The sequence below is a fragment of the Chiloscyllium plagiosum genome, unplaced genomic scaffold (assembly GCF_037043375.1).
Source record: "Chiloscyllium plagiosum isolate Xiang-an unplaced genomic scaffold, Cpla_swu_hap1 HiC_scaffold_49, whole genome shotgun sequence".
Classification (NCBI taxonomy): Eukaryota; Metazoa; Chordata; class Chondrichthyes; order Orectolobiformes; family Hemiscylliidae; genus Chiloscyllium; species Chiloscyllium plagiosum.
Genome location: NW_028270187.1, coordinates 7394173 through 7404557, shown reverse-complemented (window position 1 = coordinate 7404557; position 10385 = coordinate 7394173).

The following is a 10385-nucleotide window of genomic DNA, read 5'->3' as shown; positions in this document are numbered from 1 at the left end:
ACCTTCCACGGTACTGTTACACCAGAGCCAGTTATTATCATAATGTTCATTGGGTGAGTTATACATACATTGAAATCTTCTTAACACCATTCCTTCCATTCATTTTTATTCTCTTCCTCAATATTCTGACTGTCAGACACATCTTTGAGGCCGTTAAAACACGTAAAGGGCTGAGGGGGTGGACAAAAACAGAGATTGACCCAGAGATAGAGAGCAGAAAGAAATCTGTGATTTTACTCTTTGCCACATCGGCCAATTTTATTCTTCTCTGGTTTGTGTACGTTTTATATATGGTCTATATCAGTTATTACATGGACGATTTTTATCTATTTGAACAAGTCGCATTTATGCTGCGGAACATAAGTTGCTGCACAAATGCATTTATTTATGTGGTGACGCAGAAACATTTCAGAGACCAGTTAAAGTACGCCATGAAATATCCGGTTGTAAAATTAATTCACTTGCTGAATAAATCCAAGTAACTATAAGCCAACATTAGATGCAGCAGATACTGAAACAAGGAGTACACGTGAGGAATGGGCCGAAAGGAGAAGGGAGAGCAGCATCATGATAACATTTTTTTCCTAATGTTCGAGGAATGACTTCATCTGAGGAGCAAAACGAAAGAGACTAGAGAAGCCAAGCCATTATACGGTGCTGTTGGCAGTGAACAGCAAAACAACGAAAGCAGTTATAGTAGAAAGCAAAGCAACAAAAGCAGTTATAGTAGAAAGCAAAACAACAAAAACAAAATGACAAGAGGAATTAGGCCTGAGAAAGAAAGAATTCTCCGAAGCAATCACTTCACATTAAGCGAAGCAGATACAAACTAAATGAGCTGGCAAAAGGATCCTCCTTCATTGCAGACCAGATTAGGAAAGACAAAGACAGGCTCCTGTCCACTTTTCCTCACGGAATTCTATGATCCACACATCAGGAAAAATTACAAAAGCATGAGAAGCTGCCGATTAAAAACATTAAATAACATACTGTATAAAATGTGTCTGTTAATTATACATGTAATTTCAGCAAAACTTTGTTTTCATTCAGTTCCCCCTGAACTGATCCTAATTCACTCCCTTTCTTTATTTAATTTCCCCATGATTCTAGGTAATCCAAGATAGACCACGGGGGGAAAAGTGTGTTTGTAAGAAATACTCTTTTTTGAGGTATATTAGGAGTTGGAGGTGATTTTCTCGAATTCTAGGAGCAGCAATTATTGCATTATTTTGGAACTTTAGGGAAAAAAAATGAAGAAAACAGTTACCCCCTTAATCGAAGAAGGAGAGACAAAGTCTGGACCACATGGTCAGTGAATTAAAGGAGAAAGAAAACTACACTGCTGTCTGACACAGCTATTTATTTTAATATTCGAGTTGAAATATTGCTTGACATCAGAGTGTGTCAAGAAAAATAACAAATAGCGAAATTCACAGCTGACATTGCAGGAACCCATGTGACAGAGCTCACAACAGTGAAGTGAATAGTTTTAAAGTGTTTCAACTAAAACCACGCTTACCTTATTTGTATGTCTACGATAGTGAGTAGTGATTTCTTTTGTCATGATATGTGTTATTGAGATCTGTCTCTTGATTAAAATAAATAAAAGACATTTGTACTAAAGAAGCCTGGAGCAGTATTTTTTGTCAGAGTAATAACTCTGTGCTATATTCTGCGTCTGTAAATTGTTAAGGTGAAAAGATGGCTTTCAGTAGAGTAATGTGCTCTTCGTGTTGGATGTGCGAGAATAGGGAAAGTGCTATTCATGAGTATCTGTGCAGATCACATGGATCCATTGGAGCGGCAGTTCGAGGCAATGAGGAATTTACTGGAGCTAGGGGGTGTGTTAGTTATGGGAAAAAAAACAGCAGATATAGTCAGGTAGATGGGTTACCTCCAGAAAAGTTAAGAAAAAGAGGCAAGTTGTATGGGAATCTCATATGGCTATCTACAGCTCAAACAAGTACGATGCTTGGGAAATATGATGTACTCTTGGGGGAATGTAGCACTGACTGTAACTGGCACCATTAGATTAGATTAGATTACTGACAGCGTGGAAACAGGCCCTTCAGCCCAACAAATCCACACCGACTCGCCGAAGTGCAACCCATACCCCTACATTTACCCCTATACCTAACACTACGGGCAATTTAGCATGGCCAATTCACCTGTGGGAGGAAACCGGAGCACCCGGGGGAAACCCACGCAGACACAGGGAGAATGTGCAAACGCCACACAGTCAGTCGCCTGAGTCGGGAATTGAACCCGGGTCTCTGGCGCTGTGAGGCAGCAGTGCTAACTGCTGTGCCACCGTGCCACACATCAAGACTGGTTCTAATGTACCAAGAGATGTGTCAAATTCCACGCAATCGATTGTGATAGGGGACTCTCCAGTCAGATATTTCTGTGGTGGACAGCAACAAATCAGAATTGTCTGCTGCCTCCCTGGTGCCAGGATCATGGATATCTCAGAAAGAATGCAGAATGCTCTCAAACAGAGTGAAATCAGCAGGAGATTTTTATACACAACGAACTAATGACAGAGGAAGGGGAAAAGTATGAGTTCTTGAAGGGAGAATCTAAGAAGAAAAGCAGGAATTTAAAAAGGAGGCATTTGACAAGGTTCCGCATGAGCGGCTGATGAGTAAGTTTAGATCCCATGGAATACGGGGAGAAATAGCCATTTGGATACAGAACTGGCTCGAAGGTAGAAGATGCTCGTAATTTCTGGATTACTCACGTTGTTATGAATTAGTGAGGGTAGAATAGAGCAGATGAATGGTTGGCTGAGGAGCTGGTTCAGGGGAGAAGGGTTCACGTTTTGGATTATTCAAATCTTTTATGCGGTAGACATAACCCGTATAAGAATAGATTGCAATGAATTGGAACGGGAATACTGTATTTGCCGGGGCATTTGCTAGAGCTGCTCTGAAGGATTTAAATTGTTATGGTGCAGGAATGGGACCTACTGAGATAATGGCAAAAGAGATCAGTCTGAGACAGGTACATTTGGGAAACAGAGCAATTTAAACAGTGAGGGCAGGCAGGAACAAAGAAGAGATTGAGATAAGACTGAAGAATTAAACTGCATTTATTACAATGCAAGAGACCGAACAAGGAAGGCAGATGAACTCAAAGCACGAAAAGGAATATGGTACTGGGATATCATAGCAATTACAAAGGTATGGCTCAGGGATGGGCAGGACTGACAGTTTAATGTTCTAGGAGACAATGCTAAAGGGAGAATAAAAAAACGGGGCCAAGAGAGGAGGGGGTGTGGAATATCCTCCTTAAGTGCTGTTGTACTTAGGGAGGATATTCCTGGGAATGCATCCAGGGAAATTATTTGGGTGGAACTGATAAATAAGAAAAGCAAGATTATCTTATTGGGTTTGGACTATAGACCCGCCAATGCAGTAATCAGTGTGAATTTGAGAACCAAATTTGGAAGGAGATCTTATTTATTTGGAAGAACAATAGGGTGGTTACGGTAGGGGATGTTGACTATCCAAACACAGACTGGGACTGCCAGGTTTTACAGGTTTAGATGGAAAGTGCGTAAATTTTTTTTTTATTCAGTATGTGGATGTACCTACTAGAGAAGGTGCACATCTTGACCTACTCTTGGGAAATTATGCAGAACAGGTGACTGAGGTGTCAGTGGAGGAGCACTTTCGGACTAGAGACTATAATTCTATTAGTCTTAAAATAGTGATGGAAGAGGCTAGACTGGATCTAAAAGGTTAAGTACTAAATTGTCGGAAGGCCAACTTTGATGGCATTAGGAAAGAACTTTCAACAGCCGATTGGGGGCAGATGTTCACCAGTAAAATAAGGGCGGGAAAGTATGCTGCCTTCAAAAGTTAGGTAACAATAATCCAGAGATAATATATTCCTGTTAAGATGAAGGACAAAGCTTGATGACTGGAGGAATTGAGGTGTCAGTCAAGAAAAAATAAGAAACATATTTCTGGTACAGAACGTAGAGATCGAGTGAATCCTTTCAAGCATATAAAGGCAATAGGAATACACCTAAGACGGAAATCAGGAGGGCAAAAGGGCAAATGAGGTAACTTTGGTAAATAGGGCCAAGGAATGCCCAAAGCGAGTTTATATATACATTAAGGACAAAAAAGTAACTAGGCAGAGAGTAGGGCCCCTCAAAGGGCAGCAAGATATTCTATGTATGGAACTGGAGGAGATTGGGGAGATACTGTATGAGTACTTTGCATCAATGATTACTGTTAAAAAGGAGATTGCAGATATAGAATGTGGGGAAATATAAGTGACAACTTGAAAAATACCCATATTACAGAGGAGGAGATGCTTGACGTCTGAAATGCATTAAGGTGGAGAATTTCCCAGGTCCTTATCAGGTGTATGCTAAAACTCGGTGGGAAGCTAGGGAAGTGATTGCTGGGCACCATGTAACATATTTATATCATCAATAATCACAGGTGAGGTGCTAGAAGACTGGAGGTTGGCTACCATGGTGCCACTTTTTAAAAGAAATGTAGTAAATTGAAGCCAGGACACTGTAAACCGGTGAGCCTGGCATCAGTGGTGCACAAGTTGTTGGAAGGAACCCAAAGCGACAGGATTTACATTTATTATAACAGTTACATTCATTGCAGATAATCAACATGGCTTTGTGCATGGCAAGTCATGTCTCAATAACTGGATTGAGTTTTTTGAATAAAAAACAAAGTGGATTGATGAGCTCAGAGCAGTGGACGCACTCTATGTGGACCTCAACAAAAGGTTGGAGAAGATTCCTCATAGGAGACTGGTTAACAAGGTTGAATCTCATGGAATACAGGCAGAACTAGCCGTTTGGAGACAGAACTGTCTCGAAGGTAGAAGGCAGAGGGTGCTGCTGGAGATTTCTTTTTCAGACTGGAGTCCAGTAACAAGTAGTGTGTCACATGGATCAGTGCTGGATCCATTGCATTTCGTCATTAATGTAAATGATTTGAATATGACCATAGAAGACATAGTTAAGAAGTTTGCAGATGAGACTAAAATTGGAAATGTAGTCGACAGCGAAGAAGATAACCTCAGAGTGCAATGGAATCTTGACTAGGTGGGCCAATGAGCTGAGTTTTGGAAGATGAAGTTTAACTTATATAAAAGCGAGGTGCTGCATTTTGGAAAGATATTTCACGACAGGACTTCTGCATTTAATGGTTAAGTCCCAGGGAGTGTTGCTGCACAAAGAAAACGTGGAGTGTAGGTTCATAATTCCTTGAAAGTGGAGTCTCAGGTAGTTAGGGTAGTAAAAAACGTGTTTGGTTTGTTTTCCTTTAGTTTTCAGAGCTTGACCATAAGTTTTGGGAGGTCATGTTGTGGCTGTACAGGACACTGGTTCGGCCGCTTTTGCAATATTATGTGCAATTCTGAACTCCGTCCTATAAGAAGAATGTTGTGAAACTTGAAAAAGTTCAAAAAAGATTTATAAGGATATTGCCAGGATTGGAAGTTTTGAGAAACACGGACTGGCTGAATAGCCTGGTGTTGTTTGGCCTGTAGTGATGGTGGCTGAAGGTTCACCTTACAGATATTTATGCAATCATGAGGTGCATCGATAGGAGATGTAGGAAAGCTCTTTTCCCTAGGTTGGGCGTATCGAGAACTAGCGCAAATAGGTTTGGGGTGAGAGGGAAAGATTTAAAAGGCACTGAAGGAATAACATGTCTATGCAGAGGATGGTGCATGTCTGGAATGAGCTGGCAGAAGAAGTGGCGGAGGCTGGTACAATTACAACAGTTAAAAGACATTTGGATTGGTATATGAATAAGAAGGGTTTAGAGTTATAAGAGCCAAGTGTTGCCAAATGGGACTAAATTAACTTGGATATCTGGTTGGCATGGACATGTCAGTCCAAAAGCTCTGTTTCCATCTTGCACAACTCTATGACACTATAACGAGGTCATGGTGATTTGTGGCTTAACACCACATTCCTTCATTTGTCACATACCAATAAATACCTTCATCCTCAATTAGGTTTCAGACTGAAACTCAGTCCACGTTGTGTTATGAAAAACATAAACTTGTTAATTCCACCTATAAAATTCCAGTCTCTAACTCAGTATAAACTAACTATTTGAATACTAAGTTGGGAGTGGGAACAGAGAAAGCTGGAGTTTAATTTCTACCACGTTCTGTTTCTCTAAAATAATTATTTTTATACAGTGTTGCTTTTCAATAAGGCAGCTCACTCCCACCTTCTCAAGGGGTGATCGTAATGGAGAATAAATGCTGGGCCCAGCCAGTGATGTTCACATTCCATGACCGAATGAAGAAAACAATTTCCCTGTATTCCTAATCAGTCACTGTTCCTGCCACAAAGTCTCCAGAGGAAGCAAGGCTTCCTCACTACGCAATCTCACCCCCTGATAATAACTGGCAAACCATCCTAATATTTGCTGACAGTATCACATTAGCTTTCTCTGATTTGTGTACAAAGATCTGGAGAATAATGTTAATACTCAATAAGTACTGGAGTAAAAGAGGACGTGGCCCTGATTTCGCTATCTCTCACTCACACTCTCACTCTTTCTCTCTCTCTCTCTCTCTCACGCACACACACACACACATACACACAGAGTTACTAATGCACATGGAATGACTAGATAATATTGGGATTTCCAAACATTAAAGTTCCATTAAACGATCCCAGGATGTCAGATGAACACAGGACAGTCAGGCTCAAGACTCCCCTCCAACTGACACCGAGAGACTTCTGTATTAGCCACCGGATTAGAATCAGACACTATGTTTGGGAGCAGGACATGGCACATGACATGAGGACAACTGTCCATGTGGATGTTCAGAACCAAAAATCTGACAGAGAGTCAGAACAGAACAGGGAGAATCAAGCAAATAATTTGTTGTTGAAATTGGGGAGAAGTCCAGTTCTTGCTATGCATGTGTCCGCATATAAAATGCATAGCGTAGCATCTTATATGCGGAGAAATACAGTTAAATTATTATCTCTTGTTAGATTACACCTTTTCTAAAAAAGAGTTTGGGATATCATCTATATGAAATACAATGCTTCACCTGCCGGGGGAGTGTTTGGTGGGCTGAAAATGTGTTGCTGGAACAGTGCAGCAGGTCAGGTAGCATCCAGGGATCAGGAGAATCGACGTTTTGGGCATAAGCCCTTCTTAGGGCTTTCCTGAAAAAGGGCTTATGCCCGAAACGTCGATTCTCCTGATCCCTGGATGCTGCCTGACCTGCTGCGCTGTTCCAGCAACACATTTTCAGCTCTGATCTCCAGCATCTGCAGACCTCACTTTCTCCTCGAGTGTTTGATGGGGACAGTGTCGAGGCAGGTTTACTCAGTATCTAATCGTGTTCTGCTCCTACGCTGAGAATATTTGATGCAGATGCAGTCACAGGAACTTTACTGTGTATCCAACCCCATCCTGTGCCTGTCCTTAAAATTCTTTGATGGTGACTTTATTTTGGAACATTAGAACAGGAGACGGTCATTCAACCTCTCGAGCCTGTTCCGTCATTCAAAGGGATCATGGCTGATCTGTGGCTTAACTTCACAGCCCTTCATTTGTCCCTTCACAATTTTGCTGAATAAGAAATTAACTAAGACGTAAATGGAAGACCCTTTCCTGGATCGACTACTGTTTGTGGAAGAGATTATAAACCTCTCCAATCCTTTGTTTGTCAGAGCGCTTCCTGACATCTCTCCTGAACGCTCTGGGCCCTCATTCTCAGACTTTGCTCCTTCTTGCTCGAGAAGCTCCAAGCAATCAGAATCATTGATCTTGATCTAGCCTGTCGCATCCTGTTTATATCTTGGGGGTTTGATCAGATCACCCCTTAACTCAATTCTAGATGAATCATTTGTACTACCTGGCCTCAGAATTTAACCCCACAAATTCTGGATTTTTCTTGTAAACCTCCTTTATGGACCCTCTTTGTGCACCAGCTGATCGCAACGCACTTACTCGTAGTTAACTCTGTCTGAGGCAGTTTTGTCCATTCACTCATTTTATTAATGTCCCTTTGTAATTTTAACATACCACCTACACTGTCTGCCATGCTGTCTAAATGTATATCTAACCCCGTGCTGTGCCTGTCCTGGGAGTATTTGGTAAGATTAGTATAGAGGGCGCCTTACTCTGCATCTAGTCTCCATGTTCTGCTGGTCCAGGAGGGTTTGATGGTGGACAGTGTAAAGGGATCATTACTCTCTATCTAACCCCTTGTTGTGCCTGTCCTTAAAGTGTTCGGTGTGGACAGAGTAGACGAATCTTTACTCTGTATCTGATCCCATTCTCCCCAGACTGCAGGAGATTCAGATGCAGCAAATGTAGAGGGGCAGATAATTTGTATGTAACCAGTGATGGAGCTGGGCTAAGTGTGATTGATGGGACTAGGATGGGGGAAGTGGGTGATGTAATCAATATGTAACTCCATTTCTAACATAGCCTGGGAATCTGAAATGCTGCAGGAGAGAGGTAGATTTACTTTATTTCTAACCACATTCTCTACCTTCCCAGGAAATTTGGATGGGGCACTTTAGTTATGGGGCGGGGGGTGGGTGGTCTGGTGAAATGAGAGATGAATTGAAATAATGTGAGATGTGAAGTCATGCTTGATGGAAGTTAGACTGAAGACAAGATAAACTAAACGTTCAAATGTTAAATTGGGCGCAACAACACAGAACGATGTTGGTTCTATTCTGTTCTGTTACATATCTCCATGTTTCAGTCTGTGGCTCAAATACTGTCACTGTGCACAATGTCTCAAAGGTTATTTCTGTCTACATTGATGTACTATAGAAATATGAATTATCTTTGTAGACGTAGGAAATGGACACAGCTCTTTGAAGATGATTAAAATGCAAGTTCCAGAACTTGTTTACAGTAAATGCCTGAGATAAACGCACATTTTATCAATGCTGCCGACTTTCCAAGCTTGAATCATCAGAAAGATTGGAATAGATAAACACAGAAACAGCTATCTGTTATTATATATTTAGACAGCCTCTAAACATTTGATTAGCCAACAGACTTAAACTCAATTGTGTGTGTATGCATTCCATATATAAAAACAACCCGAACTCCTCGTTATGATTCTAATATTGAACTCACTCCTGAGTCTCTGTTGTTATGTACATGCAACACCTCAATACCCTCGACGAGATTCCAGACTCTAAATCACTTTCTGGTATGAGTTATTCTGCCTGTAATCCACCTCAAAGCCCTCAATTAGATTCCAGTTTGTAACTCACTCATATATATCTGTTATTCCATACAGAAATCATGAAAAAACCTCTTGATTAGAATCCAAATTGCAACTCACTCCCGGGTATATATATAAACTACCCGAACCCCCTCGATTAGATTCCAATTTGTAATTCATTCACATATATCTTTGACTGTGTGCATGAACCACCCAAACCCCTTGAGTGCATTGCAGTTTGTAGCTCACTCCCAATATCTGTTAATGGATATAAATGCAATCTAAACCCCTCAATTAGATTTCAGGCTTGGACAATGCTTTACCCGCTCAGTTACCATCTCTACATTCGAATGTCCTTTGGCGTGTGAATGTTTTACTCTGTTCTCCTGGAATATCTGTAAATTGCCACCTCTTTCCTTTAGCCATTTTGATTTAGTTCATGTCATCCATTTCTACTGTGCAATTACGTAAAGATTCCTCACTTCCCTTGTTCAATCCTCTGGGAATAACTGGCAGTCCATCAGCTGTTCCCCTCATATTTGGTGACACCATCAGGTTAGCTTCAGAGATTTGTGTAGACAGATCTGGGAAGTAAATGTAATACCTTAGAAAGAACAAGAATAAAGGTGTACATGTGACAATCGTACAGGTATCTGGTAACACATGCACATTCTCTCTCTCTCTCTCTCCCCCCCGCCCCCTTTCTCTCTGTCTCTCTCTGACACACACACACAGAGTTAATGAGCGAAATTGAATAAAAAAAACACTAGTAATCTAATTTTCAAATTTTAAAGCTGCATTAAAGAATCCCTGGATGTCAAATGTACACAAAACTTTTCCACACCTTTGTCAGGCTCAAGGCTAACTTTCCCCGACACTGAGAGGCTTATATATCAGACTCCAGATTGGGATCAAACGCTCAGTTTGGGAACAGGTTACAGAACATGGGATTAGGCCGACTGTCGAAGTGAATGTTCAGAATCAGAAATCTAATAGACAATGTGGGCGAGCACGAGTGAGACAGTGATAATATCTTGTAGAGACAGTGTTTGCATGCGTGCGAGAGCCAGTGTGTGCATGCGAGAGATAGTGTGTGCATGCGTGAGAGAGGGAATGCGTGGGCAAGAAAGTGTGTGACTTGTGTGCAAGAGAGAGTGTTGGTATGTGTGGCCAAA